This window comes from Ipomoea triloba, chromosome 13, assembly GCF_003576645.1.
Source record: "Ipomoea triloba cultivar NCNSP0323 chromosome 13, ASM357664v1".
In the NCBI taxonomy this organism is placed as follows: domain Eukaryota; kingdom Viridiplantae; phylum Streptophyta; class Magnoliopsida; order Solanales; family Convolvulaceae; genus Ipomoea; species Ipomoea triloba.
The window spans coordinates 25579486-25585619 of NC_044928.1; positions in this window are offsets into that span (position 1 = coordinate 25579486).

The following is a 6134-nucleotide window of genomic DNA, read 5'->3' on the forward strand; positions in this document are numbered from 1 at the left end:
TTGGATGTATAGTCCGAAAATTTTCAAGATAAGTTAAGAATGAAATAACATTTATAATGAAATAGGTCTATTGAAGGTTTTAGTTTTAGTTTTAGTTTTTTTTTTTTTAAATAAAATTATTAAAGGTGTCCATACTTTGTAAAAGGTTCATCAATAGTTGAATGTTTTAGTAAAAAAAAAACAGGATAATTTTATAATTATTGCAAACTTAAAAGTTTAGTAATGGTAAGATTTTAAGATTTGATTTCTCAAGATGGAGGGTATTGATGTGTCCACAGTATTTTTTATCGAGGAAAGAGTTTTCACATGAACCCTACAAATATACTATATGTGTGCGTGAGTGCGCGCGCGCACACTTTTCTACCATTACTAATCATGATTAGAAAAATAGAAAAATAATTTTTTTCTTACTTTTTTTAAGGTGATAAACAATTTTGCCGAAGGTACTACTTGAGTGCCAGGGGAGAGGCGCCTAGGCGGCCGCCTAATTTTATTTTATTTAAAAAAAAACACTCAAAACGACATCGTTTTGAAAAAGAATTGAACAATTAAAAAATAGTTACGATCGACTCAGCCGCCTAGATAGCAACCGCCTTCACCTCATTTCGCCTCAACACTAGTGATAAATAAATGAATGGAAATTGAGGAATTTCCAATGGTGATGGCCAATTTGGAGGCTAAAACTATGCATTGCTAGGCATAAGCTAAGGAAAGCATAAAACTTATTGTAATATATGAGTTAAGATCGCTATGGCCAGATTAAGTTATAAATTTTTATTTTCTATAGATCGATAAAAAGGTAATATATTTTAACCAAAAAATATTGTTTATTTATTTATTTATTTATTTTGCATCCCATTAACTCCATCAACAATGTTTAAATAAAAACAATAATTAAATATTTCTATAAAAAGAAATTAAAATTAACCCATCCGAAATTGCTTTATATGGAAATCGATTATTTTAACATGAAGTCAAGGACTTTAATTTTAATAATTTGACAAATTTTTTATCGAGAATTTAATTAATGAAATCATTAGTTTTTGGAAGTATTAGTTTACCTTTACAAAAATCATAAGCAGCCAAGATTAAATTATGTGGAGAATGGGAAAATATCTTAACCTCCGTTCCAAGTTGCGATTTAACAATTGATTACTGTAGTTTAATTTAAGCAGCAAATTGTCATTGTCACTAATACATTGCATGATGAGAAACAACATAAAAAGACATCCACTTTGGCCTATAATATGCCATTACAAGATTGTTTGAAGTGTTACAACCACTACCTAAAATAGCTAAAATATCTTTATTAGTTTTCTTTAATAATATTATTTAAAAAAAAATTGCACTTTTCGTCCCTAAGTTATAGGGTAATTGTAGAATTCGTCTCTAAGTGTTGGTCATACTCACTTTTCGTCCTTAAGTTATCATTGACGTTGCGCTTTTCGTCTCTTTACTAATAAAACGTTAGGGATGAAATTTGTAATTTTAGTATAACTCAAGGACGAAAAGTGAGCACGAAAAGACGAAAAGTGGAACATCAATAATAACTCAGGGACGAAAATTGAGCATGACCAACGCGCAAGGACGAATTCTACCATTACCCTATAATTTAGGGACGGAAAGTGTAATTTTTCCTTCTAAAAATAATTTTTATTTATCAAAGTTGTACTTGTGTGTGTATGTTTTTCTTTTCTTTTCCTATTTTTCAGGAAAAAAAGAAAAGAAAAGAAAGGTATAACAATATCCAAATGTAATTGTTTCTTTTAAAAAGTATGATATAATAGTGTATATTTTAAAGACTTTATACAAGATATGTTCACACACTAATAAATTAAAATTAATTAGAAGATGTAGAATCAACGTCTTTGGCAAGGCCTAAAGAGACACTTAGTGTGGATTTTTTTCTTTTTTAATATACAAGGGAAAATAAAATAATCCAAATAGGTTATAAAATGGTAGTCACAGGCTATTTGTGAAAAATTAAATACATAGGCTATGTTTGGCAAACTTAGCTGAAAAGGTAGCTAGAAGCTGAAAAGTAGCTGAAAACTGAAAAGCTATAAGCTGGAAGCTGAAATCTGAAGAGCTATTAAGCTAGCTGTTATGCTTAAAAGTGTTTGGTAAAATTAACTTTTGAATAAGCTGATAAATGTAAAAAGACTAAAAAGGACATCTTCATACAATTTAAATAATTTTAAATTTAAATAGGTTTGTTTATATATTAAAATATAAAATAGCGAAAGGATTTTAATAAAATATAAAGTAAGAACATATATTTGAAAACATAAAAAGTAAAAACAAAATGTTTATAATTCATAAGATTAGTTCATACAAAAATCAATGTTCAAACACAAATGTCAAATTGAAATTACAACCAAACATATTGAAGAGAAAAAGTCAAAAAGGTTTAACAAAAAATGTTTTAATTGTAAAGGGTAAATGATGCCATTTCTTTAAAATAATAAGGTTAAAGATGGAAAAAAAGTTAGGAAGCTACTAGCTTATTTTGAAACGCTACCTTAGGTAGCGTTCAAAAATAAGCTCGTATTTTAAGCTATTAGCTTATTTTAGGAACATTACCAAACAGAGCTTATAGCTTATTAGTAGCTTAAAATAAGCTATAAGCTCCTAAATAAGCTCTGCCAAACACAGCCATAGAGCTCCAAAGTAGTTATATTGACAAATTTTTTAAAAACTCGGCCTTACCGATAAGATGATATAGACAAAATTGTTGTGAAATATATGTCCACCTTATCCTCTTTTTGTAACCCCTCCCAATTCATGATGATATAGATGACAAATGGAGACACACAAATGACCATGCACATTGCTAGTCTTTGTAACCGTTCCCAATAAAATGATATATCTAATAAATGTTGGCTAACATGCATATGACCACCTTAGCTTGTCCTCGATGTTTTTCTAATCCCTCCTAGGATAATATAGATAATAAATGATGCCGAACATATGATATAACTCTTCATAATATGAAGATATAGGTAATAAATGTTGGAAAACATATATATATATATATATATATATATATATATATATATATGCTCGCCTTGTCATTTTAATCCCTCTCAATCCGTGGAGGAGCTATGTATATACAAGTGGTGTCTATTGACACAAGTTAATATTTTTTACTTGTTAGGTATTATTAAGTGTACATATGCAAGATTTGAAGTTCGGTGTATTGACCTTCTGGATTTGAGAGGGTCATAAGTAGATTTCACCCATAATATATCTTCGGATAGTAGAATTTCTCGTGAATAAAAATAAATGTGTAACTCTCATTAGTTGTGAATTATCCTAATTTTAAATTTAAGAGTATTGCACTATCCGTTCGGATTCTAGGTGATTGGCAAAAAGAAGAAGCTAAGATAGATTACTTAACTTTATGATTTTTCCTTCACAATTCAATCTTCTAGTTTAGATTAGGTACTTATCCGATCAATTGTTATATATGTACTATTTGTTGGATGCATATTACACTCATCACTTAAATAATAGAACAACTTGTTCACAAGAAATAAAAACTTTTTTTGGGTTGTGAAATGGATGAAGATAATTAAATATTGTAACAAGCACGGAATACTTCACTAGTTAATGACTTTCGTTAAGGACTAAAACTAAGGAACATTAAAGAAAATTACATTTAGGCCCTGTTTGGTAACATAGTTAGCTTATCAACCAATTTTAGCTTGTTTGACTTGGTTAAATAGTCAATATGAGAATTTGGTTAATAATTAAGTTTTTTGTAACTGCTCATTGCTTTAAAACGCTAAAATTCAAAAAGTTGCTCAAAACAGTTTTTTTTATCAATTTTTTGAGAAAATAAATTATATCTTTAAAGGTCATTTTGTATGTAAACAACTATCAATAAATAACTAATTTACCAAACATATTTCTACAACTAACTAATGCTATTAGCTGGTCAAACCCACTAACTTAATCCACTAACCGCTATTTACCAAGCACCCCTTAATAAAATTTGACTATGGTTAGATTCTTCATGAAGGATTATTAGCATAAATACTAGATATAGCTTAGAAGTTTTACATAAACAATTGAATTTAATATTGTTTCAATTGAAATTAAATTTAATAAATTTGTTAGTACTTGTTTGGTAGTTTGCATGAAAACCCATCCATTGCTAAATATCTACATACCATTCAAGACATCATTTTAATAATAGAAATTAAAGACATTTATCGATGATCGTCGGATCCCATATGAGCCTTTCTACTATGTTGGAGGATCAATCTCCAATGGAGAACAATTATATCTAATTAAAACATGCATGCCAGTTGTATATATTTAATAAGTGATTCAGCATTTTTTTTATAAAGGGTTCATATAAACGTGACCAAAAGAAGAATGAAGTGATTGAAGGATTATCTCAAAAGTAATGGGGAACGTACGTGTTGGTGATATATATGGCCTTTGGTGAGTATGAAACGACACAAAATATGGAGGGGTCTCATCAGTCATTAGGATTTAGGAATCGTTGCTTTTGGTTTGATTAACGAAAGAGCTGAGGGAAAATATGGCCAATTAATTAGGGAAACGATAGGGGCTATGGCGTGTTTGCTTTATCTCTTTTTTTCTTTCTTTCTTTTATTTTGCATTAAAGTTTGTTTTTCTCATCCAATATAATGAGTAATTACAATATTATAACTTTAATAAATTATTTTTTTTTTTTGGAAACCAAAACGATGAATATATTAATGCATGAGAGCATAAATAAAGTTAAACGTGGCAGAGTCTCAGTACAAAGAGTTAGCCTAAGAATAGGCCATCAAAGCTAAAGAGTGAGCTAAAACGACATTAGCAGATCTAGGAACCAACTGAATAGATCAACAAACAAAAGAACTAATTAATTCCCTACAACTACTAGCAGCAATGCCGACATAAGAACAATCATTATACGATGTAGTTGTCAAATTACGCTAAAGGGAGTAACAATCACGGTAGAGTCAAGTACACGGTCTTTCAACCACGAGAGAGCCTCCTTGTAGGCAAGGGTTTCTGCCAATAAAGGACTAGTGCACCCCAAGAGAGACCCATTAGTAGCAGCCACAAACACCCCATGCGGTAAGAGCAAGATGACACCATACGTGGCCTTACCAGATGCGGAGTCGTAAATTACAATCAAACTCTTAATAAATTATTTATATGATTAAAAGAATTCTCATTTTCTATTGCAATCGAACTCTTAATTCAAGTTTAAGAAACTTAAAGACGAAATAAATGTTAAATTAAGTCATTGAACTATTAAAAAAACTGTAAATAGATATATGAACTCATAAAAAAAGATAGCAACTTGTTTCACATATCTTTACCAATAAATATCATATTGGTAAGGATATAACTTGTTTACCAATAATGTAAACACAATAATTTGACTATAATGTAAGGTTAAGCCAATTTGATATGAGACTGATGGGATCCAAGTTGTGGCCCAATGTGATTGGGGACTTGGGGACGAAGTTCAATGGTCAAAAGGCAGGTAGACAAAGAGTTTTAGGGTTAACATGTAAAGAAATTAGAAGTTTGGGGAGAACATACAAGAAGATGGGAGGGATGGAATACAAAGCGAGAAAGGGGAGAAAGTTTAGGTACTAAAGTGCGGTAACACACAAAGTATGAAGTGCCAAAGCACAAGTCTAAGGAAAGAAAATGCATGAAGACTATTTGGCAAATGAGGGGAAAATAGAGTCTATTTTAGTTGATAATATGGTGGAAGGGGTTTTCACCTTGCTTGGCCAATGGATTCCTATTTACCACATGTTTGGTACATAGGAATTAGAATAATTTTTTCATATAAAATTGTTTAGTATGTACAATTCTATTGTGGTCTGAAAGAATTGCAATTCCTTCATTTTATGAAATTGAAAATCTACTCTTTCTCTCGTAATTGGAATTTCACAACAAATAGAAAAGAAAAAATATTACATTGACAAATTTACCATTATATTTTCTAACAATAAACAATTCTCTTATTCACCCCTACATTGCTCTGCTCACCCAAGCAATAGTCCATTTAAAGCAACCTTCATTAGGAGACACCCACCACACCCATTTTTCACCCAAATTCACAAATTTCTTCAAACAAAGCAACACACAAT